Source organism: Lactuca serriola, chromosome 5, assembly GCF_051521515.1.
Source record: "Lactuca serriola cultivar US96UC23 chromosome 5, Lser_US96UC23_V15, whole genome shotgun sequence".
Classification (NCBI taxonomy): Eukaryota; Viridiplantae; Streptophyta; class Magnoliopsida; order Asterales; family Asteraceae; genus Lactuca; species Lactuca serriola.
The window spans coordinates 147248563-147268493 of NC_136412.1; the positions used below are offsets into that span (position 1 = coordinate 147248563).

General features: G+C 41.5%; 2 pseudogenes; both read right to left on the bottom strand.

Annotated features, from left to right (window-relative positions):
- Positions 1-12427: 12427 nt before the first annotated feature.
- LOC145049865 (auxin-responsive protein SAUR21-like) lies at positions 12428-12723 on the bottom strand (annotated as a pseudogene).
- A 6613-nt stretch (positions 12724-19336) lies between these two features.
- Positions 19337-19632, bottom strand: LOC145049866 (auxin-induced protein X15-like; annotated as a pseudogene).
- Between the last annotated feature and the right edge of the window lie 299 nt (positions 19633-19931).

Here is a 19931-nt window from a genome sequence, read left to right on the forward strand (position 1 = left end):
AGGTCCAAATACATCTTAGTGGCCCCGGGATGGATCGAGAACTTCGATCGATGAGCCTCTTCCATCAAAATGGTACGCGTCCCTCCCACAAACGGTACCCATATACGACCCTGAAATGTCATAAGTCCTCGACTATCAGTAACGAACTCCGATACCTGTCCGATCACCCGCTCCCTTTTGCGGTTCTCTGGTCTCACGGCCTCCGCCTGGGCCCCTCGAATAGTATCCAACACAGGAGTCATCACTCTCAATCTCATACAAACGTCTTGCATCGGGGCGCTTTCCGCCCTACGACTCAAGGCATCGGCTATAACATTAGCCTTGCTCGGATGGTACAGGATCTCACAATCATAATCCTTTACTACATCTAACCATCTCCTCTGCCACATGTTCAGATTGAGCTGATCCATCAAATAATTCAAACTCTTGTGGTCCGTGTGTATGGTACACCGAACCCCATATGGATAGTGGCGCCAGATCTTGAGGGAGAACACTACCGCCCCCAGCTCCAGATCATGATTGGGATACCTCACCTCATGAGGCTTCAGCTGCCTCGATGCATACGCTATCACATGTCCCCTCTGCATAAGCACCGCACCTAACCCTGATATAGATGCATCGCAATAAACCACAAAATCATTAACTCCCTCTAGAAGGGATAACACCGATGCTTCGCATAGCTTTTGGCGAAGAGTCTCAAATGAGGTCTGCTGCTTTGGACCCCATGAAAAAGCAACACCCTTCCGAGTCAACCTAGTGAGTGGCACTGCAATTTTTGAGAAATCCTGAATGAATCTCCGATAATAACCGGCCGACCCCAGAAAACTCCTGATCTCGGAGGCAGACATCGGTAACTCCCAGCTCATCACCGCCTCAATCTTAGCCGGATCGACCAAAATCCCATTCTGGTTAACGAGATGCCCTAGGAACTGGACCTCCCGTAACCATAAATCACACTTGGAGAATTTGGCATAAAGCCTCTCCGATCTCAACACCTCAAGAACCTCTCTCAAGTGTTCCTCATGCTGCTCCCGAGATCTGGAATATACAAGGATATCATCAATGAACACAAACACCGATTAATCCAACATCAGCCTACATAATCTGTTCATGAGATACATGAACGCTACTGGCGCATTGGTGAGCCCAAAAGGCATCACCACAAACTCATAGTGTCCATAACGCGTCCTGAATGTCGTCTTCTGGATATCCTCATCGCGCACCCTCATCTGATGATATCCAGACCTCAAATCAATCTTGGAGAACCAAGATTCCCTCTGCAACTGATCAAACAAATCATCAATCCTTCGTAATGAATAACGGTTCTTAACCATTAACTTGTTCAACTCCCGGTAATCGATACACATCCAGTGTGAACCATCCTTCTTCTTAACGAAGAGAATCGATGGTCCCTAAGGCGAGCTGCTCGGACGAATGAACCCCTTCCCTAACAGCTCCTGCAGCTATGAGAATAACTCCTGCATCTATGGCGGTGCTAGGCGATAAGGCGCCTTAGCGATAGGCGCGGCCCCGGGAATCAAATCGATGCGAAACTCCACCTACCTCTCGGGAGGCACACCCGGCAACTCCTCGGGAATTACATCCGGGAACTCACGCACTATAGAGACATCATCAACTAAACTTGGCCTCCCAGTGATCTCCCGCGCATCAACCACATAAGCTACGAATCCCTTGCAGCTCTGCTGCAAACTCAGCCTCGCTCTGGCAGCCGAACAGAATGTTGACCCATTACGAGTTCCCTCACCATAAACCACCAACACTCCCCCACTAGGATTTCGGATAGTCACCAACTGCTCCTTGCAATCTATCATTGCCCCAACACGGCTCATCCAATCCATGCCCACGATAACGCACACATCCCCCATCGCAATCGTAACCAGATCTATCAGACACCCAACACCGAAGATCTCTAGCACACACCCCCGAATCACATCTGTGGCATACACTGCTCGTTTTTCAGCTATAGAAACACGTAGAGGTCGACTCATCACCTCTCGCTGGGTACTATTGTGTCTATAGAATGCTAATGACACAAATGACCGACTCGCACCCGAGTCAAATAACACCAAAGTAGGTACAAAATTCATAAAAAAGTACCTACGCATAACATAATATAAACACAAAGTCTCGTAACAACATAAATAAACATGAACATAATACATACCAGTCATGACGTCGGGTGCTGCACGAACCTCCTCCGCTGTCAGCTTGAACACTCTCCCTCGCGCCTTCGGCGCCTCGACCTTCACTGAACGACCCTCAATGGCTCTCGCAGTAGCATGGGCAGATCCCTAAGAGGCTCCCTGCAACTGTGGACACTCCGCCTTCCGGTGTCAAGTCTGGTTGCAAGGAAAGCAAACCATGAATCCCTTGGGGCAATCCTTGGCGATATGCCCCTCCTTGCCACACTTGTAGCAAGCTCCCGATCTACAAACTCCATCATGACCCTTGCCCCACTTCCCGCAAGTGCGGCCCTTTTGGCCCCCAGATCTCGAATCAACGGGTTTTCCCCGCTTGGCCGCCGGCTGAGACTGTGCCGGTCGGCGATCCCTGCTCTGAGACTCGGCCTCCTCCCTGGCTTGAGTCTCCAACTCAATCTCCCTCTTCCGGGAATTTGCCTGGAGCTCAGCAAATGTACGATACGATGAGTTCGCCACGAACTCACGAATGTCACTCCTCAATATACTCATATATCGGCTCATACATGCATGCTCGGTCGATACGTGCTCAGGGCAGAACATCGCCCTATCATGAAACATCCGGGTAATCACAGTAACTGACTCGCTACCCTGCTTGAGGGTCAAGAACTCCTAAGCCAAACGCTCCCGTTCCACCGGGGGAACGTACTCATCACGAAACATAGTGGTGAACCTCTCCCAGGTCACCGCAGCAAGCTCTGCTGGAGAAAAATGCGCTGTCACGAACTTCCACCAATCCTTCGCCCCCATGCAAAGCTGATTCAGTGCGAACCGAACTCTCAGATGCTCTGGACATGAACTTGTGTAAAAGCACCCCTCGATGTCTGAGATCCACCTCATCGCGGGTACCGGATCATGAGTCCCATCAAACTCTGGTGGCTTCGTGTTGCTAAACTCCTGATACAATAACGAGTCACCCCCTTGCGGCCTGGAAGCGGCAACGACCGCAGTGGCTGCAGCAACAGCAGCATCAGTAAGAGCAGCATATCTATCATCAAATGTCTCAATCAGGGTGGTATTGATAGACCCGAACATCTCTGGAATCTCAGCTCGGATGGCAGCAGCCACCTCATCATGAATCATCTAGCGGAGCTCCTCGTCACTCACACCTCCCTCTCGGGTCTCTGGTCTATAGTGTGTCCCAACCATGATGTCTCTGAAATACAACATAAAAATATCAAAGACTCGCTCGAGTGTACTCAAACTCGATAACCCAACCATACTCGATTCCTAGAACCCGAAGGATTCCTACTTGGGCTGCACACTGATCTGGTGTTTCCAGTAGTACAGGCCCAATACTACCTTCCACACCATATCAGTATTCATCTCAAGTCATCCTCCAAGGATTCCAAGTCCCAAGTACTCTATCTCTTTCCACACGTAAACTACCCTTCGGTAGGCTCTCATCGCACCTCACTGCTACCTACTCACTCTAAAGCATCTCATGGCAACATAAATCTTCTTAGGCTAAGGCATCACAAATCAGGCCACTCTTGTCCTAATATGAATACCTAGCCTATTCTATCATGCATAACACATTTCAACATATCTCATAACACCAAATGTAAGGGTATTTTGGGAAATCACCGTTTGGGTGCTGGCTGATCGTACACACTGCTTTCTCATGTATCTTTCAAATTCCTTTACTCTTTTTAGAAAACAATTATTTATTTATTGAAATTTTTTCTCAAATCCTCAGTTTGAGTTCAAATACACCCGAAGGTGAATCCGAATCCCTCAAACCAATGCTCTGATACCAATTTGTAACACCGTTAAAATTTCAAACAATTTTTCTCAATTTATTTTACTAAAACATTTTACTTTCAAATCATTCAAAAATCAAATATCCAATATCCTCTCAAAATACATAACAAAATCCATATCCCAGGATCAAAAAAAAAAAATCATCTGCAAGTGTGTACTGATCAAGCTGGCGCCTTCCCGCGGTCATCACTAGTACCTGAAACACACATCACACAAATGGTAAGCATAAATGCTTAGTGAGTTCCCCAATATACCACGTATAGCACATATGCCCTTCCAGGCCTTAGGATCTTCCGATCAAAGTTTCTCAGGGGATTCCATCCCGTAACTTTGTTGACCTTCTGGTCCATATCATCTTGACCTTCCGGTCCACATCATCATTCTCATATCGTAACATATCACATATAACATGCATCACATATACATCATAAACATAAGACCTTCCGGTTACATATAATTACCCAATCGGGTACGACATAGTGAGAAAACTCACCTTACTGATGTCGGATAATCACTCGTGCTCGATCTCCCGACCTCTCGTCCTCCTATATCATAAGTGCATCTCAAATTATTACTTTTCCAGACTTATTTTCTCTAACACTAACAAGTCAACACTAGTCAACCCTGGTCAACGATCAACATTCAACCTTGATCAGACGTGTCGAGTCTTGCACAGACTCGTCGACTCCATACGTGAATTCATTTCCTCTGAATCCCTTCTGAATCACCGAGTCACTCACCCAACTCGGAGGGTCATCAACTAGTCTGAGACACGGGACAACCTGCCCCGACTCGTTGAGTCTGATCCTGGACTTGGCGAGTTCATTCGATGCACATCCTCAAACGACTTCCTGAGGTCAGATCCTGTCCTCTAACCTATAGATCTATCATTCCTAAACCCAATAACCACGTAAAGTTTCTATCTTGATGCACATTTAACATCTATTTGGTCATATATGATGATTTAGCCCCAAATACCATAACCCAAGGTCATAACCTCCATTGCTCTTCATAAAGCTTAATGAGTAAGGCTCTCTAGACCTCTATGGATCCAGATCCAAAGCCTCATCACCAAGAGGGACTATTTGGTCATCAAATCTAACCAACAAAGGGTCAAAGAAACCCTAAATCCATATGATCATCATAAGAATAGAGGGAGAGTCGAATTACTACCTCAAATATGATGATCTAAGCTTCAAATCCACAGAATAGCAAACTCCTTTGTTTCCCTATGACTCGTATCTCCTTCTTCTTGCTAAACAACACCACAAAAGTCAATAATGGCTTCCTTTCTCTCTTAAATCGCTCAAACACTCTAGGGTTTCTCTCTGGGAACAGGTAGCCACAAATGGAGGCCATAAGGGCCTTTAAATAGGTCCCAAACCCAAAAAATTAGGGTTTCTTTCGCCAGCTCGGACTCGGCGAGTCACTCCCCCGGACTCGTCGAGTCCCCTCATTAAACACATCATCCAATCGCGACCAGACTCGACGAGTCTAAGCACCAACTTGTCGAGTCGCCTAGAAAAATGAAGAAATTACAATATTATTAATATACCTGGGAAACCGGGTGTTACAATTCTCCCCCACTAGAATCAGACTTCACCCTCGAAGTCTCGCTCGACAAATAACTCGGGGTACTGCTCACGCATTTCTAACTCCGGTTCCCAAGTTAGCTCGGACCCCTTCCGATATTGCCACTGGACTTGAACCAATGATACCTCCTTGTTCCTCAAAATTTTGATCCTCCTGTCCCGAATCGCGATCGGTATCTCAACGTAGTTCAGGCTCGCATCCACCTGAATATCCTCCAAAGTAACCACTACCGATTCATCGGCGATACACTTCCTCAATTGAGATACGTGGAAGGTATCATGAATCTGACTAAACTCCGCAGGTAGCTCCAAACGATACGCTACCCTGCCCACCCTAGCGATCACCCGGAAGGGACCAATATACCGAGGCCCCAACTTGCCCCTTTTCCTGAACCGAATCACACCTTTCCAAGGTGAGACTTTCAGGAGAACAAAGTCACCCACCTGGAACTCAAGCTCTGACCGTCGTCTATCCGCATAACTTTTTTGACGGCTCTGGGCTGTCAATAACCTCTGCCTGACCTGCTGAATCTGCTTGGTCGTCTGAAGCACGATCTCTGTAATACTCATCACACGCTGCCCTACCTCTCCCCAACAAATGGGGGTCCGACACCTCCTCCCATACAATAACTCAAAGGGTGGCATACCAATGCTCGAATGATGGCTGTTGTTGGAGGAAAACTCTGCCAAGGGCAAGTACGTGTCCCAACTCCTGCCGAAATCCAACACACATGCTCGGAGCAAGTCCTCAAGCGTCTGAATCGTCCGCTCACTCTGCCCATCAGTCTGTGGGTGGTATGCGGTACTAAAATACAACCTCGTACCCATTTCCTCATGAAACTTCTTCCAGAATATGGAAGTGAAACGCACATCTCGATTTGAGACAATCGAGATCGGTACCCCATGCCGCAATACCACCTCCCTCACGTATATCTCTGCCAACCTCTCCGCGGAAGAGCTCTCACTAATAGCAAGGAAATGAGCACTCTTCATCAACCTGTCCACAATCACCCAAATTGCATCGACACCTCTCGCAGTCCTCGAAAATTTGGTGATGAAATCCATGGTAATCTGTTCCCATTTCCACTCGGGAATCTCTAACGGCTGCAACTTACCATGTGGACATTGGTGCTCGGCCTTAACCCTGCGACAGGTCAGGCTTCTCTCTATAAACCATGCGACATCCCTCTTCATATAGGGACAACAATACTCCCTTTTTAGGTCCAAATACATCTTAGTGGCCCCGGGATGGATCGAGAACTTCGATCGATGAGCCTCTTCCATCAAAATGGTACGCGTCCCTCCCACAAACGGTACCCATATACGACCCTGAAATGTCATAAGTCCTCGACTATCAGTAACGAACTCCGATACCTGTCCGATCACCCGCTCCCTTTTGCGGTTCTCTGGTCTCACGGCCTCCGCCTGGGCCCCTCGAATAGTATCCAACACAGGAGTCATCACTCTCAATCTCATACAAACGTCTTGCATCGGGGCGCTTTCCGCCCTACGACTCAAGGCATCGGCTATAACATTAGCCTTGCTCGGATGGTACAGGATCTCACAATCATAATCCTTTACTACATCTAACCATCTCCTCTGCCACATGTTCAGATTGAGCTGATCCATCAAATAATTCAAACTCTTGTGGTCTGTGTGTATGGTACACCGAACCCCATATGGATAGTGGCGCCAGATCTTGAGGGAGAACACTACCGCCCCCAGCTCCAGATCATGATTGGGATACCTCACCTCATGAGGCTTCAGCTGCCTCGATGCATACGCTATCACATGTCCCCTCTGCATAAGCACCGCACCTAACCCTGATATAGATGCATCGCAATAAACCACAAAATCATTAACTCCCTCTAGAAGGGATAACACCGATGCTTCGCATAGCTTTTGGCGAAGAGTCTCAAATGAGGTCTGCTGCTTTGGACCCCATGAAAAAGCAACACCCTTCCGAGTCAACCTAGTGAGTGGCACTGCAATTTTTGAGAAATCCTGAATGAATCTCCGATAATAACCGGCCGACCCCAGAAAACTCCTGATCTCGGAGGCAGACATCGGTAACTCCCAGCTCATCACCGCCTCAATCTTAGCCGGATCGACCAAAATCCCATTCTGGTTAACGAGATGCCCTAGGAACTGGACCTCCCGTAACCATAAATCACACTTGGAGAATTTGGCATAAAGCCTCTCGGATCTCAACACCTCAAGAACCTCTCTCAAGTGTTCCTCATGTTGCTCTCGAGATCTAGAATATACCAGGATATCATCAATGAACACAATCACCGATCGATCCAACATCGGCCTACATACTCTGTTCATGAGATACATGAACGCTGCTGGCGCATTCGTGAGCCCAAAAGGCATCACCACAAACTCATAGTGTCCATAACGCGTCCTGAATGCTGTCTTCTGGATATCCTCATCACGCACCCTCATTTGATGATATCCAGACCTCAAATCAATCTTGGAGAACCAAGATGCCCCCTGCAGCTGATCAAACAAATCATCAATCCTTGGTAACGGATAACGGTTCTTAACCGTTAACTTGTTCAACTCCCGGTAATCGATACACATCTGGTGTGAACCATCCTTCTTTTTAACGAAGAGAATCGGCGCTCCCCAAGGCGAGCTGCTCGGACGAATGAACCCCTTCCCTAGCAGCTCCTGTAGCTGTGAGAATAACTCCTGCATCTCTGTTGGTGCTAGGCGATAAGGCGCCTTAGCGATAGGCGCGGCCCCGAGAATCAAATCGATGCGAAACTCCACCTGCCTCTCGGGAGGCACACCCGACAACTCCTCGGGAAATACATCCGGGAACTCACGCACTATCGGGAAATCATCAACTAAACTTGGACTCCGAGTGGCCTCCCACGCATCCACCACATAAGCTACGAATCCCTTGCAGCCCTGCTGCAAACTCTGCCTCGCTCTGGCAGCCGAACATAATGTTGACCCACTACGAGTTCCCTCACCATAAACCGCCATGTGAGTTTGCCTTTTCTTCCACCATATGTCACCATCCTCAATCAAGATCTCCTTGAATCTCTGTATATAAAAAACCATTTGATATGAATCACACAACCACAACTTCCTCTGAAATCCTTGGCATCTTTTCACCAAGAAGACGTGCATGCTGTGAGAGTATCCATCCTCAATCAGGCTTTTGAAGTGAACAGAAACTACCATCCTTAAAAATGGCCATCCTTTTTCCTCGGATCATTCAAGCAAAACAAATTCTCAGAAGATCATTATCCAACGGAAGCAGCACAACCAAATCTATGGAAACCCCAAAAGGCTATTTAGCAATTTATGTTGGTGAGCAAGAGAAGAAGCGGTTTGTGGTTCCTGTATGGTTGTTAAGCCAACCTGCATTTCAAGAACTATTAGATCAGGCAGATCAAGAATTTGGGTATGTTCATCAAATGGGCGGCCTCACAATTCCATGCAGTGAATATACATTCAGTGATATTGCTTCTCACTTGGGCGGATTATGACTTCTATACAACATTCTTACAACCAACTAACCACTAGGTTTTTTTTTATTATTATTTGTAATTAAATCGAGACAATTTTCCCACTTGTATGAAATCAGATCAAGGAGCAATTTTGAGTTCACTATAATTTGTTTGTATGAATGAGAAACTAATTTCACCATTGATTATTTTGGAAATGTGAATTTTGAGAGTGAAATTGAGGTAACGAAGATAGTTGCTTTTGTTCATGACCTATCATCCAAAATATAATTAATAAACAATATGTAGCACTTGGGTCCATGACCATATGATGGTGATATATCAACCATTAAGTCTCACATGATTTTGTTCTTTAACCAAAGTAAAATAAAAGTTGGCAAAAATTGACGCATTATAAGATGAATTGGGTCCCACTTTAAAACAATTCCATTGCATGAAAAACAAACATAATGGTTAGATATACGAAGAAAGTTATATAGCAATGATTAACTATTATTTTGATTACTTATACAGGCAAGGATAATGTAAATTAAAGCAAATGAATCATGCTGCTAAAGCCATGCAATTTCCTTATCACAACCAATTAATATGTGAAATTGTTGCATAAAACATTAACTGAGAACCATAGAACATCTGAAGAAGTATTATGTTTAATCATGATTATGCATTTTGAATACAGGACTATGAAAAAAAACATTGATATTTGGTTTTGGTTCTTCATTTATGTGTAAGCATATGTTGTTACTAGCTTAGCCAACAAACTCCTCCAATTTGAATAAAGTTTAGGAAAGCTCAAATCTGTCCCATTCAAGATATTAAAGTTTTTTTTTTCCATGCAATCATGTTTCTATGCTTATCACAAATCCAAAATCATGAGTCCAAATACAAATTCAAAATTTATTTCAATAATTTTGAAAGTTCAACTTACTACAGTTTGGTTATTACCTCAACAATCTGTCAAATTGAAGGACAATAGGAATTTTGGGTTACCGAATGTGAGAAAAATCATGAACCCCATATATGATTTATGTGCTCCGATTCTTCTTCTCCTTTTTCTGGTTCGGTTCACACTCAGCAGAAAACAAAGAGATCTTGAAGGTCTCCCCATCTTTCCAGATTTTAGACATAACCACGTACACACAAGGAAACCAACGTTTTCTTTTCTTTTCTTAACATTCAATCGACGCTCACAAGAAAAGGAAATAAGGTGCTCCTCAGTTCCAACTTTTGATCCCATCATTTAACGTATGTTTACATTAAGCCCTTTATCTTGTATTTATTTTCAAAATGACCCAAAAACAATAAGTAACAGATTTTTCCCTATATTTTTAAAATAGAAATATTTCAAAATACCCTTCTAAATTATCACCTTATTATTCAACATACATATCATTTTAAATTAATGAACAATTAATTTACTTCATTTTTCAATTAGTTTCCATTTAATAAACTTCGAGTCACTAATTTTTAGTTTTGCCCAAATACGCCTTAAAATTCTTATATACTTGATTGCGTGTTGTATGATATAAAATTTGGGATGTTGCCCGGTGTCTTCAAAAATACCACCCGTCTGCGACCTTAGTTAGTGTAAGCTTTGGCATTCACTCCATGTTAGTGTAAGCTATGGCATTCACTCCATGTTCACAGACATAATTCGTAGAAGCTAGGTCTTGAAGTGTATTATAAAATTTGGGATGTTACCCGATCTCTTCAACAATACCACGCATCAACAACCTAAGTTTGTGAAAGCCTACGACCATTGCTCCATAATGAAAGACATATATCGTAGAAGCTAGGTCATCAAGCCCAACAATCATCACATTTTGATGTTGCAAACAAGATGTTGCGACGACAATACAGGGATGCAATTCATGCTTCAGACGAAAAATATCTCTATATAAACGAATACTGTGCTGAACACATGATGCCTGGAAATAGTCGAGCAACTGCTAAAATCTAGGGAGCTCTAGCACATGGTTTAGAAACTAATATAAAAAAGCCAATCCAAATCCATTTCAATAGAAGCCAAATGATTAGAAAGTTGCTTCTTCTCGACATAATGAAACTTGACTATGTTAATCATCTAAAACTACATCAGTAAAGTGTTCCTCCTTGATGACATATTAAAGCTCGAATTCTCGAATCCCATCCATGATATCCTCATTACAAAACCTCACAAGATCCTGAGCCCATTCAACTTCCACGCTTGCTAATTGGAACCCCTCTATGGACTCCTTCAAATTATCCACGTATACTGCTACGACGAAATCGATGAGTAATATACCCCTCCAACAGAGAAACACACTCTACTTTGTTGCTCGCCTCTACAAACACGAATACGAAAAAGAACCACACAAATATAGTTAACAAAAATGTGTTTTACAAATGAGCAAACCTACCACAAGTAGATAAAAAGGTATCACCTACAGATAAGGGTAAGGACAGTGCGGTTCAGTGCAATTATGGACCTATCCAAATCGCAAACCGCAACTACAATTATTTCATTTTTTGAACCTAATATTGTGGTTATGTGGTTTTTTTAATGCAGTTTGTAGTTTGGTATTTGACTATCTGGATTTGGTGCGATTTTCTTTATGTTATTTTTTTGTGTTGTTTTTTGCCATGTGGATTTGGTTCTTTAAATATGCGGTTTTAAGAATTTAAAGCTGTTTGTAATTAACAACATAAAAACTTCAAATTTCAATAACTTACTTAAAACACTATCAGACTAATACGTAAACAAGCAAAATCATTACATACTCAAAAATTAAAAATTCCTTAAATATTAGAGAATAGAAACAAAGACATAAGATGTTAGGTATGAAGTAGCAAATATTTCAATCTCTTTTTGTTGAGCATCATTAGATGATCTTTTACCCTCTCATAGTGTATCTACATAGCTTTTCTTTTTATTTTTTATTTTTTTTATAATGTTAATATCAGAGAATGTATGTGTGAAATTAAGTCCAAAAATATCGACAATTTTCTTAATTGTATAAAATAGGACCAAGGAACAATTTTTATTTCACTGTAAGGTGTTCAATGTAAAAGTGATAAACAAATTTTATTGTCGACTGTTTTAGAAATTTGAATTATTTTGGGAGTGTAATGGAGATTATTGTATTTAACGTTATATCTTGGCCTTTTTTATAAAACTGCATCAAGCAAACATAGTTAACAAAGATGGTAGCTCTATCTCCTATAAGTACAAGCTTATATGGTCAAATAATCTACATGGTATTCCAAACAAGTCAAAATTCTCATTTTATACAATCGGTACAAGTGACTCGGTCTCGCATGTTGCAAAACGGTCTGGGATCCGTGGTTTAAAAAAATGTGTTAACAAATAGAATGATGTAACATGACTTCAAAATGCTCCCAGGAAACTTGCAAGATCAATGAATTTCTGCTCACTACATGGAATTGTTAGGCCGCCCATTGGATGGTCATATCCAAACTCTTCCCCTGTCTACGAAATAAGTCCTGAAATGAATAGTGGCTTAACAATGACACTGGAATCACAAAACGCTTCTGTTCTTGCTCTCCAACATAAACTGCAAAATACCCTTTTGGTAGATCCACTGCTGTTGTGAGGATCCCATTTAGCAATGACCGTTGGAGTATTTGTCTAGCTTGAAAGATCCGACGTATTCGAATAACCATTTTTCTGAAGGGTTATCACAGAGGAACAAAACAATTTAAGAATATTCCGAGAGATTTTCATGACGAGTTTGTGAGGAAATTATGCCGGTGCTTTGCCAATCATATTCTATATATAAAGGTTTATTCCAGAATGAAATGTAAAATAATTAACAAAAAGGAATTTAAATGTCAGATGGGGATATTGCAACAGGAAGTCAAGATCATGTGCTGTGTCTTTTAACTTTTATAGATTATGATCTTGAATAGCACAACCACAAAGTCACAGGCAAAAATATGTATTAATCATGTACTTGTGTATAGAAAAAGAATTAAAAAAGAATATAACTTGTATCACCAGTATATATTCTGAATTAACGTGGGTATGAAAAACAGCAGAAGTGTCATGGTCCCATGTAATATTAAGAGGAATGTGGTAATGACTCCTAGCAAACACGAAATTGTGGCTAAGGGCTTTGGGGTTTTCTTGAAACATATGTGGCCCTATCATTAATAGGTGAATTAGATATTGGATCTGTCTTACAGATTGGAAGACAAAGCCATGTGAGTTTGCCTTTTCTTCCACCATATGTCACCATCCTCAATCAAGATCTCCTTGAATCTCTGTATATAAAAAACCATTCGATATGAATCACACAACCACAACTTCCTCTGAAATCCTTGGCATCTTTTCACCAAGAAGACGTGCATGCTGTGAGAGTATCCGTCCTCAATCAGGCTTTTGAAGTGAACAGAAACTACCATCCTTAAAAATGGCCATCCTTTTTCCTCGGATCATTCAAGCAAAACAAATTCTCAGAAGATCATTATCCAACGGAAGCAGCACAACCAAATCTATGGAAACCCCAAAAGGCTATTTAGCAATTTATGTTGGTGAGCAAGAGAAGAAGCGGTTTGTGGTTCCTGTATGGTTGTTAAGCCAACCTGCATTTCAAGAACTATTAGATCAGGCAGAGCAAGAATTTGGGTATGTTCATCAAATGGGCGGCCTCACAATTCCATGCAGTGAATATACATTCAGTGATATTGCTTCTCAGTTAGGCGCGTTATGACTTCTATACAACATTCTTACAACCAACTAACCACTAGGTTTTTTTTATTATTATTATTTGTAATTAAATCGAGACAATTTTTCCACTCGTATGAAATCAGATCAAGGAGCAATTTTGAGTTCACTATAATTTGTTTGTATGAATGAGAAACTAATTTCACCGCTGATTATTTTGGAAATGTGAATTTTGAGAGTGAAATTGAGGTAACGAAGATAGTTGCTTTTGTTCATGACCTATCATCCAAAATATAATTAATAAACAATATGTAGCACTTGGGTCCATGACCATATGATGGTTATATATCAACCATTAAGTCTCACATGATTTTGTTCTTTAACCAAAGTAAAATAAAAGTTGGCAAAACATTGACGCATTATAAGATGAATTGGGTCCCACTTGAAAACAATTCCATTGCATGAAAAACAAACATAATGGTTAGATATACGAAGAAAGTTATATAGCAATGATTAACTATTATTTTGATTACTTATACGGGCAAGGATAATGTAAATTAAAGCAAATGAATCATGCTGCTAAAGCGATGCAATTTCCTTATCACAATACAAGGGCTATCTTTGTCTTGACCCATGCACAGCTCGCGTTTACATTACGCGTCATGCTCGTTTTGACGAGATGTGTTTTCCCTTTGACAGTGCCGCTCCGCGGGTCTCGTTGGATGATTTGCCTTTACACTCATTTTTGGAAGATACCTCACAACCTATGCCTGTCTCCCGGGCCTGTTCAAAGCCTCCTGCTTTATCTCCTTGTCAACCGCGTCCCTTCTCCTGTGGCGTCTGTGCTGACCCCCGCCCTTGCCCCGCTCCGGTGGCCACTCCTGCAACCGACACTCCGGTTGCTGAACCTGATGACCCTATACCCTCCGATTCCAACGCCTCATCCGAGCCCCTTGGCTCGGCCGCTGGATCGGATAGTGATGATGATCCACCCGCATCACCGAACCCCGCACCTAGTGTTTCGATCCCTACGCCCCTTGATCCATCTCCCGCCGGTCACCCCATGATTACTAGGGCAAAAGCAGGGATATTTAAGCCTCGTCATCAGGCTGATTTGGCACATACATCGGACCACAGGTTGTACTCTGCATTGTTTGCCTCGACTGATCCATCTACTCATCATGATGCTCTTCGAGATCCTAAGTGGGTGGCCGCCATGCGCTCCGAAATGCATGCTCTTTCTCGTAATGCCACTTGGTCTTTGGTTCCACGTCCCCCCAACACTAATGTTGTTGGGTGTCGGTGGCTATTTCGCACCAAGTACCTTGCTGATGGCTCTATTGATCGACACAAAGCTCGGCTTGTTGCTCAGGGATTCAGTCAGGTTCCCGGGCTGGATTGTTCTCATACATTTAGCCCGGTGGTGAAAGCGGCCACCATTCGCGTCGTCTTGACTCTTGCGGTTATTAATCAATGGAAGCTACATCAGTTAGATGTCAATAATGCTTTCCTACATGGCAATCTTACAGACATTGTTTATATGAAGCAACCGCCTGGTTTTATTGATCCTCGCTACCCCGACCACGTTTGCAAACTCCATAAGGCCATCTATGGTCTCAAACAGGCCCCTCGGGCGTGGTTTCATCGGCTAAGTTATTTTCTTGTGACGAATGGATTTGTTTGTGGTCGCGCTGATCCCTCATTGTTTATTTTCAAACGGGGTGCCTGTGTCATGTACCTGCTTGTTTACGTTGATGATCTCATTCTCACTGGCTCCGATTCATCGCTCATACGTTCGTTTATTCACAAGCTCCACGCAGAATTCAAGATCAAGGATTTGGGGCAACTCAACTACTTCCTCGGTCTTGAGGCCAAGCATCTCCCCTCTGGGCTTTTTCTCAGTCAATCCAAATATGCTCACTCCATTGTTGACCGTGCTGGACTTCTTGATTCCAAGCCGGTTTCAACGCCCCTTGCGGCCAACACCTCATTTGTTGCTTCTGGAGCGCTATATGCGGATCCTACTCATTACCGGTCTCTTGTTGGGGCGCTTCAATATTTGACCATCACTCGACCGGATATCTCATATGCAGTTAATCAAGTCAGTCAGTTCTTGCAAGCTCCAACGGTTCTTCACTACCAGGCCGTCAAACGTCTTATTCGATACGTCAAAGGCACTCTGTCCTTTGGACTCACGTTTTCCAGGCCCAAGCTCACAAACCTGGTGAGGTATTCTGATGCTGGTTGGGCCTCGACACTCGTCGATCCACGTATGGGTACTCGATCTTCCTGGGGGGTAATCTTGTGTCCTGGAGCGCCAAAAAAGCAACCGACGGTCTCTCGCTCCAGCTGTGAGTCTGAATATCGAGCCATGGCCAACACTGCTGCTGAACTAATTTGGATCACTCATTTGCTACGTGAGCTTCATGCCATGCTAACTGGTCGTCCAACCATTCTGTGTGATAATCAGAGTGCTCCGTTTCTCACTCAGAACCCAGTTTCTCATAAGCGCGCCAAGCATATTGATCTGGATTATCATTTTGTTCGCGAACTCGTTACATCGGGAAAACTCCTCACCATGTTTGTGCCGACCAAGCTTCAGGTTGCGGACATCTTCACGAAGAGTCTCCCTCGACACAAATTCGAGCAATTTCGCCACATGCTCCGTCTCGGACCTCCACCAGTTTCGCTTGAGGGGGGATATTAGACTTATGTAAAACTTTGTGAAAACTATATAAGTATTTATTAAGTTAAGGGGTTGTAAATGTAATTCTTTCCTATATATATTGAGTTACTGGTGTCATTGTGGGCATCGAGTTTTCACATTGACTCACATACAACATTAACTGAGAACCATAGAACATCTGAAGAAGTATTATGTTTAATCATGATTATGCATTTTGAATACAGGACTATGAAAAAAAAACATTGATATTTGATTTTGGTTCTTCATTTATGTGTAAGCATATGTTGTTACTAGCTTAGCCAACAAACTCCTCCAATTTGAATAAAGTTTAGGAAAGCTCAAATCTGTCCCATTCAAGATATTAAAGTTTTTTTTTTCCATGCAATCATGTTTCTATGCTTATCACAAATCCAAAATCATGAGTCCAAATCCAAATTCAAAATTTATTTCAATAATTTTGAAAGTTCAACTTACTACAGTTTGGTTATTAGCTCAACAATCTGTCAAATTGAAGGACAATAGGAATTTTGGGTTACCGAATGTGAGAAAAATCATGAACCCCTTATGTGATTTATGTGCTCCGATTCTTCTTCTCCTTTTTCTGGTTCGGTTCACACTTAGCAGAAAACAAAGAGATCTTGAAGGTCTCCCCATCTTTCCAGATTTTAGACATAACCACGTACATACAAGGAATCCAACGTTTTCTTTTCTTTTCTTAACATTCAATCGACGCTCACAAGAAAAGGAAATAAGGTGCTCCCCAGTTCCAACTTTTGATCCCATCATTTAACCTATGTTTACATTAAGCCCTTTATCTTGTATTTATTTTCAAAATGACCCAAAAACAATAAGTAACATATATTTCCCTATATTTTTAAAATAGAAATATTTCAAAATACCCTTCTACATTATCACCTTATTATTCAACATACATATCATTTTAAATTAATGAACAATTAATTTACTTCATTTTTCAATTAGTTTCCATTTAATAAACTTCGAGTCACTAATTTTTAGTTTTGCCCAACAATACGCCTTAAAATTCTTATATACTTGATTGCGTGTTGTATGATATAAAATTTGGGATGTTGCCCGGTGTCTTCAAAAATACCACCCGTCCGCGACCTTAGTTAGTGTAAGCTTTGGCATTCACTCCATGTTAGTGTAAGCTATGGCATTCACTCCATGTTCACAGACATAATTCGTAGAAGCTAGGTCTTGAAGTGTATTATAAAATTTGGGATGTTACCCGATCTCTTCAACAATACCACGCATCAACAACCTAAGCTTGTGAAAGCCTACGACCATTGCTCCATAATGAAAGACATATATCGTAGAAGCTAGGTCATCAAGCCCAACAATCATCACATTTTGATGTTGCAAACAAGATGTTGCGACGACAATACGGGGATGCAATTCATGCTTCAGACGAAAAATATCTCTATATAAACGAATACTGTGCTGAACACATGATGCCTGGAAATAGTCGAGCAACTGATAAAATCTAGGGAAATCTAGCACATGGTTTAGAAACTAATATAAAAAAGCCAATCCAAATCCATTTCAATAGAAGCCAAATGATTAGAAAGTTGCTTCTTCTCGACATAATGAAACTTGACTATGTTAATCATCTAAAACTACATCAGTAAAGTGTTCCTCCTTGATGACATATTAAAGCTCGAATTCTCGAATCCCATCCATGATATCCTCATTAGAAAACCTCACAAGATCCTGAGCCCATTCAACTTCCACGCTTGCTAATTGGAACCCCTCTATGGACTCCTTCAAATTATCCACGTATACTGCTACGACGAAATCGATGAGTAATATACCCCTCCAACAGAGAAACACACTCTACTTTGTTGCTTGCCTCTACAAACACGAATACGAAAAAGAACCACACAAATATAGTTAACAAAAATGTGTTTTACAAATGAGCAAACCTACCACTAGTAGATAGAAAGGTATCACCTACAGATAAGGGTAAGGACAGTGCGGTTCAGTGCAATTATGGACCTATCCAAATCGCAAACCGCAACAACAATTATTTCATTTTTTGAACCGAATATTGTGGTTATGTGGTTTTTTTTAATGCAGTTTGTAGTTTGGTATTTGACTATCTGGATTTGGTGCATTTTTCTTTATGTTATTTTTTTTGTGTTGTTTTTTGCCATGTGGATTTGGTTCTTTAAATATGCGGTTTTAAGAATTTAAAGCTGTTTGTAATTAACAACATAAAAACTTCAAATTTCAATAACTTACTTAAAACACTATCAGACTAATACGTAAACAAGCAAAATCATTACATACTCAAAAATTAAAAATTCCTTAAATATTAGAGAATAGAAACAAAGACATAAGATGTTAGGTATGAAGTAGCAAATATTTCAATCTCTTTTTGTTGAGCATCATTAGATGATCTTTTACCCTCTCACAGTGTATCTACATAGCTTTTCTTTTTATTTTTTATTTTTTTATTTTTTTATAATGTTAATATCAGAGAATGTATGTGTGAAATTAAGTCCAAAAATATCGACAATTTTCTTAATTGTATAAAATAGGACCAAGGAACAATTTTTATTTCACTGTAAGTTGTTCAATGTAAAAGTGATAAACAAATTTTATTGTCGACTGTTTTAGAAATTTGAATTATTTTGGGAGTGTAATGGAGATTATTGTATTTAACGTTATATCTTGGCCTTTTTTATAAAACTGCATCAAGCAAACATAGTTAACAAAGATGGTAGCTCTATCTCCTATAAGTACAAGCTTATATGGTCAAATAATATACATGGTATTCCAAACAAGTCAAAATTCTCATTTTATACAATCGGTACAAGTGACTCGGTCTCGCATGTTGCAAAACGGTCTGGGATCCGTGGTTTAAAAAAATGTGTTAACAAATAGAATGATGTAACATGACTTCAAAATGCTCCCAGGCAACTTGCAAGATCAATGAATTTCTGCTCACTACATGGAATTGTTAGGCCGCCCATTGGATGGTCATATCCAAACTCTTCCCCTGTCTACGAAATAAGTCCTGAAATGAATAGTGGCTTAACAATGACACTGGAATCACAAAACGCTTCTGTTCTTGCTCTCCAACATAAACTGCAAAATACCCTTTTGGTAGATCCACTGCTGTTGTGAGGATCCCATTTAGCAATGACCGTTGGAGTATTTGTCTAGCTTGAAAGATCCGACGTATTCGAATAACCATTTTTCTGAAGGGTTATCACAGAGGAACAAAACAATTTAAGAATATTCCGAGAGATTTTCACGACGAGTTTGAGAGGAAATTATGCCGGTGCTTTGCCAATCATATTCTATATATAAAGGTTTATTCCAGAATGAAATGTAAAATAATTAACAAAAAGGAATTTAAATGTCAGATGGGGATATTGCAACAGGAAGTCAAGATCATGTGCTGTGTCTTTTAACTTTTATAGATTATGATCTTGAATAGCACAACCACAAAGTCACAGGCAAAAATATGTATTAATCATGTACTTGTGTATA